The sequence below is a fragment of the Capricornis sumatraensis genome, chromosome 20 (assembly GCF_032405125.1).
Source record: "Capricornis sumatraensis isolate serow.1 chromosome 20, serow.2, whole genome shotgun sequence".
Classification (NCBI taxonomy): domain Eukaryota; kingdom Metazoa; phylum Chordata; class Mammalia; order Artiodactyla; family Bovidae; genus Capricornis; species Capricornis sumatraensis.
Genome location: NC_091088.1, coordinates 66,057,906 through 66,068,884, shown reverse-complemented (window position 1 = coordinate 66,068,884; position 10,979 = coordinate 66,057,906). Strand labels below are relative to the sequence as shown.

General features: G+C 40.2%; 3 pseudogenes; 2 read left to right on the top strand and 1 right to left on the bottom strand.

Moving 5' to 3' along the window:
* LOC138096928 (zinc finger protein 91-like) overlaps positions 1 to 10,979 on the top strand; it is a 112,823-nt pseudogene that overhangs the window by 51,827 nt on the left and 50,017 nt on the right.
* On the bottom strand, positions 1,271 to 9,933 carry LOC138096122 (zinc finger protein 708-like; annotated as a pseudogene).
* On the top strand, positions 2,172 to 2,381 carry LOC138097212 (large ribosomal subunit protein eL38 pseudogene; annotated as a pseudogene).

Below are 10,979 nucleotides of genomic sequence, written 5' to 3'. Positions count from 1 at the left end.
CAGGGAAGCTCTCAACAGTACTCTGTATGGTCCTTCTTATTAGAACCATCACAATGTCCAAGTAGTTACAAAATGAGAGAGTAGATACAACATAGAAATGGTGGAAAATATCTGAAGTTATTAGAGGTTTAAAGCCAGTAAGGAACTAATTTCTACAGATGGCATCTCTCTCTGCTACCAAATAGTTTGTTACGGTCTCTTCTCTACAACCTTAAAAAAGGTGGGAGAGGTTAATGGTGGTGGTGGTGGGTTAACACTAAATTCATTACAATCAACCAAAATACTAAAAGCTATTCACTTTTATTAATTCGCATATTTAACACACAGTTGAAATAAAACCTTTTACAACCCACTGTGTGATCCTTGATTAAAATACAAATTACAAGCGTAGAGAAAGATATTTATTTCTCTGATACAATGACCTGAGAATTGTGATTTCTATGGTTTACAAAACAGAGGCTAGGAATCACTTAGTAAATTGACAAACCCTAATTATATGATTTTTTCAGGGTTTCCCATACATTTCTAGGTTATCACAGAAGATGTTTTTATTTCAGTGTTGTCAACTAATATCCATGACTTCTGTTGATATTATAGATACGTCAATATTTTAGTTAAGCATCACTGAGTTCTTACAAATCAAGTGATATAACTACTGAAAATTTAGAACAAACCTCTGTCTTACTTTAATACATGGAAAGAGTCCATCGTCACTTACATGACATGACCTACAGGGATATTTGACATCAGTGACAAACACCTCCATTTAGATGTCCATTGTACATTTTACATTACTGTGTCTTTAATCTTCTAATGGAGATTAGATATAAATGGTTCCAACACAATATAGAAGGGCTTCTCTCATCTTTGAGGTAGCAACCATCAGAAAAAGTTTGAATACACACTAGAAACAAAGCCTAGCATGGAGTATTTGAGAGTTGAATTACATTCATTTTGGTTTTCAAATAATCTCAAATCATGTCAGTCTAAACAAGGACACAGTGCTAATAACTGCAACTTCTTAAACACCAACCGTTCATCTCATGATCCATACTAACATACCAATTTTCTACATGTTTTAACTACAGATTACTCTCTGCAGTAATTCTCCTTCAGAGTAACTTCAGAAAACAGGATTGATGAAATGCTTCCTAGTAAGCCGTCTCTGATATTTACTTAGATTTGAGTTTTGATTAAATACTTTTCTACATATTTATTACATCGTTCCCATGTGTTTCTTGTATAAACTCTCATGTTTTCTTGTGTATATTTAGGACAAATCTCTTCCATCACTTGTTTCATTACTAGGGTGTACTCTCAAATGTCTAGTGAGATGACCACTCTGATTAAAGCCTTTACCACATTCCTTTCATTTGTAGGGTTTCTTTTCAGTATGAATTCTCTGATGTTTATGAAAACTTGAGCTCTGACGAAAGGCTTTGCCACATTCTTTACATGTATAAGGTTTCTCTCCGGTATGAATTCGCTGATGTTGAGTAAGGCTTGAACTTTGGGTAAAGGCTTTGCCACATTCCTTACATTTATAAGGTTTCTCTCCAGTATGGATTCGGCGATGTGGAATAAGGCTCGTAATTTTGATAAATCTTTTGCCACAATCCTTACATTTATAAGCCTTTTCTCTAGAATGAATTACCTGATGTTCAGTAAGACTTGAACAGCAAGTAACGACTTCACTGCATTTGTTAAACTGGTCGGACTTCCCAGTATGAAGTCGCTGATGATGATTAAGACGTGAGTTCTGTTTAAAGGCTTTGCCACACTGTGTACATTTATAAGGCTTCTCTTCAGTGTGAACTCGCTGATGTCTAGTAAGACTTGAGCTACCGTTAAAGGCTTTGTCACATACCTTACATTTATAAGGTTTCTGGCCAGTATGGATTCGTTGATGTTGGGTAAGATCAGTGCCACGCATAAAGCCTTTACCACACTCTGTACATTTGAAAGGTCTCCTTCCTGAATGGATTTTCCTATGTCTCGTTAGATTGGATGAGTAAGTAAAGACTTTCCCACATATGTCACACTTGTCCTCTTTCCGTGGATTCTGAATCCTCTGCTGTCGAGTAAGATCTGAAGACGGATCAGAAACTTTCCGGAGTGCTCCAAGTAATTCTCTCCTGCTGCTCCTCTTGCAATCTCCACGCATGGTCGCCATGCCTTGCAAAACTGAGGAGATCGAGGACAATCGGCTCACAGCTGGGCGAAAGGACGCCAAATCTGTCAAGATCAAGAAAAATAAGGATAATATGAAGCTTCCAGTTCGATGCAGCAGATACCTTTACACCTTGGTCATCACGGGCCACAAGGCAGGAAAGCCGAAGCAAACTCAGCCCCCAGGTTCAGCAGTGAAGGAGCGGAAATGAACCACACACTGATTTGAACTGGATTAAAATTTTTTTAATCTCAAAAAAAAAAAACAAGAAAAAAAAGAAACGTTATCATATTCATTACAATTATAAGTCTGCTCTCCGATATGAATACTCTTATATAAAGATGTGAAGTGAAGTGAAGTCACTCAGTTGTGTCCGACTCTTAGCGACCCCATGGACCGCAGCCTACCAGGCTCCTCCATCCATGGGATTTTCCAGGCAAGAGTAGTGGAGTGGGTTGCCATTGCCTTCTCCACTATATATAGATGCGTTCATTGATAAAAGATATTCCTAAATTTATTACTTTTAAAAACCTTGTGTGAACATTGAGGTCCCTGATATTTGTTCAGGTTTGAGACTTGTTCAAACTTATGCCCAGTGTCATTGCATGCATAGCGTCTCACTCCATCACAAATACTCTTGTAATTATTGGGGGTGGAGCTCTTACTTAAGGCCTGACCTATTTTAGTACACATGAAAAGTTGTTCCATATTAACCATATCACAATATGTATTGAACTATGGTGGTTGGATTAAGTATCTTGTATTATTATCAACATTACAAATACTGGAACAGAGAGAAAAACCTGTTGTTGGAAGACTAATGACCCTTGCTTACCGATCTCTCAAACTGCTTATATTGGGAGTTTTCCCCCTGATTTTTAAATATCTAGTTTTCAGACATGTTTGAATTTATGTTTAATCGAAGCCTATGTTCAGAATAGTTTGAATGAGTATTTTCAGTATAGACTGGATACCTTTCCAGATTTGAGACATTTCCTTTCAGAGAATATGTATATTTCAAAAACGATGTGGGTCTTTGCTTAAAAACATGCACTCTCTGCAGATATTGATGCCTGAAATTGGTGTTTTTCCCAAACTGACTCATAGTACTTTTTTTTTTTGGCAGTCATATCTGTATTATGCGAAACTATCTCAATTTCCTTATGTCCTTGCAAACATCCTCTCTGTATTTCACATGCCCTTGTATATTCCCAGTCTTTCATTAAATGTAAGTTGCCAAGGTGAAATCTTTCATTTATTTCTAGGTTTGCTTTTGGGAATACATCTTCTAACCCTGGATTCTTTGGCCTCAAACCCTGGGTGTCCTAAGAAGACACAGCTGAAAGATACCAAATAACAAGTCATTTTACTTGGTATTTTCAGTGAACATCCTTAAATATTTACATGACATTGATGAACCCTTCACTAGATTAAGGATAAAATAGAGACAGAAATATCAAAATGGCAGAGGATTAGGAAGACATGGAGTTCATCTCTCTACAGATGCATCAAGAATACATGTGCAAATGGGACAACTCTCACAGAGCCCAGCTGAACACTAACAGAGGATCTTGGACACCTCAAAGGACAAGAAAGTTTCCTGCTTAGCCAGGTAGGACAAAAGAAAGAAGAAGGAAATGGAAGAGGCAGTATGGGACCTCCAATCCTAGTGGGGGAACTGAAGAGAGGAGAGGTTGACATCCGGGGAAGCCCATCACTGGGACGGGATGGGAGCTCAGTTGGGGTAGAAGAGGAGCCTCATTCTCTGTGGGAAGAGAACACGGCAACAGTCTGTGGCAGCAGGACAGTGTGCTGACCCCAGCCCTGCCCACCCAGCCTGAGAGGGTGTCCACCGCTGCAGACAAGGGCTGGGTGCTGGAATGTGGGGTTTGGAGAGCAGACCCAGGCAGAGGACTGTGGTTGTCTGTGAGGAGACACCCTGAGGGGACAGGAGGGAGGGAGGAGCTCTGCAAACAGGATGCTTGTGGAGGAAGCCTGTACCTCTATAGTGCAGAGCGCCATTGGTGAGTGGTGTCCAAAGGGAAGACCCACCATTGCAGCCTCTCTCCTGTGCCAGCCCCTCCTTGCCAGGCTCCAGGAAGGGCTCTCGCTGGGCTCTACTTCTTATCACACAGGTTTTTATTTGAGAATGTTCTATTGGATGTTTAAATCTATAAGTCATAACTGATATTGACAGAGAACTCATCAGAAAGTGAGGACATGTGGGATAAAGTCCAGGGAAACTGATAACAAACAAGATAAATGAATAAAGTAGTCATTCTTCAGAAATTACATACGAAGACTTTAAAGATATGAGGAGAACACAGGAAACTCGACCTAGTGATCTATGGCGACCTAAACGAGAGGTAATCAAAAAAGAGTGGATATGTAGTGGATATACATACATGTGTATAACTGATTCTCTTTGCTATTCAGTAGCACAGCATTGTAAAACAGCTATACTCCAATAAGGTCATTTTTGAAGGATTTCCTTATATTATCTAAAAATTCTAATAGTTTAACAACCATTAAAAATATGGTGGAAAATGTTCGAATCTCTTATGCCAATTTATTTTAACATTCTTTGAGGTAATTGACTATATTCAAGTATTTTAGCATTGAGGAATTGGGATAGATATACTTAATATATTTAACATGAATTCATATAAAGAAAAAAGAAACTTTGAAGTAACCCTGAGATTTGCGTTCTTTCATTTTAGGGAGGTTTTGACTGATGCAGTGAAGAAATGACTTGAGTTTAAAACTTATAAGTTGATATTTGTAGCTTCCAGTGTTTTAGAAATTATAAATCAGAAGAAAAAAAAATCTGTCCCCAGTATTCCTACAACTTTAACAGTTTGTCTACAACTCCACTCACACACTTTTGTCTAGAAGTGGAAACAACTTTAAAAGGAGCATCATAGAGTTACTCAGAAATGGGCACAGTTTTCCCAGGATCCCCAAGAAATGGAAGAGCAGCCAGCTCATGCAGGTTGTCACAGGCCAAGAAGAGAATTTTAATTCTCACTGTGAATGAGAAAAGTAACCACTGGAGATGAATTCATGATTGATTAAAGAGATAGAATAGGGCAGGAGATATCCGTCTATGACAGCAACAGAAATATAATCAGACTTCCCCAAAATCATATCCACTGAAGCAGATCTTCTGAAACCATACACAAAGGATAGATTCCTCTCTGATGCTTGGACCTCTCACCTGAATCATCTGCTCCATCCATTCAGACATACCTGGGTGTATTGCTGTTGTCTCTATTCCCCTTACATCCTGAGGATCCCGCATTTTCTCCAGAAAGGTGACCAGGTCCGGCTTAGAGACTACGAGACCTATTCATCAGAGAAAGGAATATTTGTTTTGCTAGAGTTTCATCAGTTTCTAATCCAATATGTATTCATGCATGAAGAGAACGCATGGTGGACTGTTAATACAGCCTAGAGAGTGATTTTCCCAAATATTTTATTGAAAGGACATTTACAACACTAACAAATACATTAAAGAACAGATCTGAGATTCTAGTGAAGTACTACTAAGGTAAAAGTAAGTAGTAGAAATCTGATTTGAAAAGGAAAGTGACACCCTTTTATACTACAAAACTTACAGAATTGCCACTAACCTAAAAGGTGGCAGATTACATCAAGGAAGAAAAAGGTTACACTCATAACCATCATGAAGTCTTCTTTCTAAACTCACAGATTCCCATTTTCCCCTAAAATGCAGGGATCTGAAACTCTATTATAAGAAGCAGAAGATTCCAGGAGACATTCTACAAATGAAGGGACCAAAACCATGTGGGTAGATAAGGGATTCTGGAAGAGAGTTATCCTCACCCAAGGAGGCCAGGTTTCCGTAATTCTCTAACATCACGTCCCTGTACAGTTCCCGCTGACCGAGGTCCAGGCACTCCCACTCCTCTAGAGTGAAATCTATGGCCACATCCTGGAACCTCAGCTGTCCCTGAAATACAAAGTACATGTGTCATATGGCTGCGGGAAGACTTCCTGCTGCTGCTGCTGCTAAGTCGCTTCAGTCGTGTCCGACTCTGTGCGACCCCATAGACGGCAGCCCATCAGGCTCCCCTGTCCCTGGGATTCTTCAGGCAAGAACACTGGAGTGGGTTGCCATTTCCTTCTCCAATGCATGAAAGTGAAAAGTGAAAGCAAAGCCGCTCAGTCGTGTCCGATTCACAGGGACCCCATGGACTGCAGCCTACCAGGCTCCTCTGTCCATGGGATTTTCCAGGCAAGAGTAATGGAGTGGGTTGCCATTGCCTTCTCCGAAAAGACTTCCTAATGTGACCCAAGATGAAAACAGCAAGTTCAGAGACCTGGTTTTGATCTAGGAGAGTGGCCGGTATTACACAATAATATAATTTAATATAATATTTTCTACCATATTTCTAACCCCAAGAGAAGAGGATGAGATATGATCCACAAATCACTACAGAAACTATTCTGATCTGGAAGAAAAATTGTAAAATAATCAGATCAACATTGGCATATTTATTTTTTTAGTGTTTTACTCATGTGACACGGGATAAATTGCTTATCAAAGAAACAGGAAATATTTTTAAAAAGCGTACTCTGATCCAAGAGTATGGAGTGGGACATATGTGGCCCATTTTTGACAAGTTTATTTTAACTAGCAGTGTTGAAAACTCTGTTCCATTAATGACCATTTTTGAACAGGAACAAAGTGGAAAGTAAGGGAAGAATTCATACTTAACTTTAAACTTCAAGCGTTTTAATGATTTTACAGTCTAATAGGATAGTAACCTTGGCAGTAAGAATCATTTTAATTTTAGTATATATTATATATCTTTCTGACAATTTTAGAAGTCTTGAATGTGCAACAGAAATATTGTAAAATCAATAATGCTGCTGACACACCTTTTGGCACATATTTTAACAAACATTCTGTACATGGCAGAGCTTAAAATTTTACTTCAATTTATGGACTCTAGACTTTAATAAAATAGAAAAATACACAGAGACAACTCTAATGAAAACTTATAGAAATTTCTATATTTGTAAATAATATTTGATAATATTTGTAAATAAGAAAGTGTTAGTCACTCAGTCTTGTCCTATTCATTGTAACCTCATGGACTGTAGCCTGCCAGGCTCCTCTGTCCATGGAATTCTCCAGACAAGAATACTGGAGTGGATCATGATTCCCTTCTGAGGGACTCTTCAAAGAAAAAAATAGATCAAATCATATCAACATGTTCTTGCACATAAACATAAACTAAAACGGGCCTATATACTTAGTAACAGAGAAAAACTGTCATGTCAATAAAATCAGTATAATTTTTAACTGATTAAGAATGTGCATTAGTATTTGAGGGTGATATTATTAATTTTTAAAAATAGACTAGGATGCAGACATACACAATGATATAAAATAGAGCTCTGGTTCTGAATTTTTTAATTTCCTGAAAATATGTATCATTTGCACAGAGCTATATTTTAAAATTTAGCACAGCTGAACATAGATTAGCACTAACATGATTCTTGTAAACATTCTGGAAAATTCAAAAATGTAATGAGACTATATGTGTGATGTGAGCATGGAGTGTACTGGAAATGATCAGACCTGGATCTGAGTAATGAAAACCCTCCCTCCCAAAACCCAGCATCTCTACTAAACACACGTGAATGTTGTCAACTACAAATTGGCACTTGTCAAGAGCATTGCCAGCAACTGAACAACAAGGGCATTTGCCATCTGCCTCTGGGGAGAATGAGCCCTATGGTCCCTGCAGCTGTCAACTCTCCCCAGAGGGAGTTCAGGGTGGATTGAGGCACTCTACTCCAGGGAATCTAGTGGAACAGGTCTTGTCAGGAACTGATTTCATGATCCAAACCCTTGCATCTCTTTATATCTAGAAAATCACTAAATGGTGACACCAGCTCCCCACGACTGGCAGAAAACCTTTTGTAAAGTAAGAGCTTGACTGCACTGAACTCCCCCTTGTTAGGGAAATGAAATGAATAGTCTGGTTTAGGCTTCAGAGACAAAGCCGAGCAGGCCTCTGACCTTGCTTCTAACCTGCCTGGACACTGCCCTGACTGAAAGCGACTAAGTGACTGCCTGCGGTGAGTGCAAGACTTACAGCACCAGAGATAAGATGGGGGAGAAATCTTGAGATTGTTGAGACATTGGGGGGCCCAGCCAACCGAACCCCAGGCTTAGCAACATTCCAAGTTTTACAAGACAAAACAAACAGCTTTAACATAGAACCAGGCTTGCAATTTGGTCACAGATTGGTGAAGTTATCAGTTTGTATCCCTCCTGGGATTATAAACCAGACCCGAAATGCAGAGTTTGAAGTCTCACCCAATGAGCAGAAGCTCTGCTTGGGACCTTTTCCCCATTGAGACTCCAGATGTGCTGTGTCCTGGGACTTCCCAGTGCTGTTCTGAGTCTGGATGTTGGTCAGAAGCCAATTCGGTGATGTATCCTCTATTGCTTTTACTTCTCTTTTCTTTTAATGTTAGTATATTGAAAGTCAGTTTGGCAATTTTTAAGTAAATATCTGTATTATTTATTTGTATGTAACAAGTGATTTATTTTGTTAACAAACCCTTTTAACCTGAGACAAAAGCGAAAACTTTCAGCAAAGCACCCCTTCACCAAAATCTTATAAAGACTGACTTTCCCCACTGCCACCATAAAGCAGTCTCTCAGAGCTCTTTGAGGTGCTGTCTCCAGGGCTGCAGTCCTCATTTTGCCCTAGATAAAGCTTGATTCGCAGCTATCAAGTTGTGCATTGGTTTTAGCCAACAGTGTTCATTTTCCAAACCAGAGAGAAACTAAAAAGATACTGAGTTTCCCCACTAACTGTGATAGTTAGATACATCCCTCAGTGTTTCTTTCCAAGACTCTTGTTCAAGACAGACAGAAAAAAAAAAAAAAAGAACTTCATAGCATGGGAATCTCACACAAACATCTAAACCAGTGAACATCTGAGGTCATGGGGTAAAAAGCACAAAGAAAAATGCACTATTACCACCGGATATTTTGGCAATATTATGAAATCCATGATCTGAACCTATGGTGAAAAGATGTCAGTTTTAAGCAAATTTCACTTCATATTTACCTCCCATGATCTGTAACCTAATAATACGTTTAGCAGCCATTGTTTCTTATAGATAGAGAGGGCAGTGTCTGCTACTTTTTTCATTTCTGAAAAATTCTGGACTGCTGAGTTCATTCTACTTATAAGAACATTTTCTTACTCCTGTTCTAAAGAACTGAGTTGCATCCAGACATAAACTCATCAATGCATTTCCCCTGCTTCTCTAAGATCCCAACACTGAACTACATCCCAGTGGGAATCTCAGATACCAGTGCCTCTCCAAATTGATCTCTCACCAAGGGAATACATTCACCAGTTGAAAGTCACTAATTCACGTTGGGAATGCATCACTCTCTCTAGAGAGCTGGGATACAAACAATGGAGAAAAGGCTCTGGGACACAAGGGAGAAATAGTCTAAGGAGACTGGCTTCACTATTAAAAGAAAAGAGAAAATAAGGCTTTGATAACAGACACCCCAGGCAGAAAAATTAGAAGCAGAGAACTAAAGGTTTGTGGATTCTCAGTCCAGGCATTTCAGAAGGAAAAGCAGACACAGCCCCAGACCAGGGACAGGACAATTACCTGAGAAGCTGCCATTTCCTCCTCTTCTTCCTCCTGCTCTGTGTCTTCTCTGGGGATATTATGTTGCAAACTCATAACTACATGTTGAGAAAATACCTTCAAATGCAACAACACAACTCTTAAACCTGCAACTGCTGCAGTGAACAAGAAGAAAAAGTTTTCTTGGTTCTCTCACCCTTTTCTGACTTTCTGTGTTCTCGTAGTAGGTAATCAAGACTAACTTGATATGCTAATCACATCCTGGGTTTGGTGCTCACCTTTCCTGCACACTCGTTGCAGACCACCCCTGCGAGTTCTTCTCCTTTCTTCTTGCGTTACAGAGAGCAGACCGCAGAACAGTTCATGAGAGGCAATAATGGACTCGCCAGCTGGGCTACCAGACCCAGGCTCTGAGGGTTTCTGAAATAACGCAGGAGGAAGACCCGCATTTAGGAGCCCGGAGCTGCAGCCTCACACTCAGCACTCAGGAGACCTCAGAAAGGGAGGAGTTAGGGCGGGAACTTCTAGAAACAAAGAATGTCAGCCTGATTCCCTGGGGAGAGGCTCCTTCTAGGATGGGTGTGGCCTGTGCTGTGCCCTTGAAGGAGGGGAGGGGAGCTGCGGGATGACTGCTTGGTGGGAATCACCTGGGGGCCTTGGGTTTTGAAAAGGCTTTGCTCTCAGCTGTGCATACTCCGTATCTCAGTCGTGTCCAACTCTTTGCGACCCCACGGACTGTAGCCCTCCAGGCTTCTCTGTCCATGGAACTTTTCACACAAGAATACAGGTTCAGTTCAGTTCAGTCACTCGGTCGTGTCCGACTCTTTGCGACCCCATGAACCACAGGACGCTAGGCCTCCCTGTCCATCACCAAATCCCTGAGTTCACCCAAACCCATGTCCATTGAGTTGGTGATGCCATCCAGCCATCTCATCCTCTGTTGTCCCCTTTTCCTCCTGCCCTCAATCTTTCCCAGCATCGAGATCTTTTCAAATGAGTCAGCTCTCTGTATCAGGTGGCCAAAGTATTGGAGTTTCAGCTTCAACATCAGTCCTTCCAATGAACACCCAGGACTGATTTCCTTTAGGACAGACTGGTTGGATCTTCGTGCAGTCCAAGGGACTCTCAAGAGTCTTCTCCAACACCACAG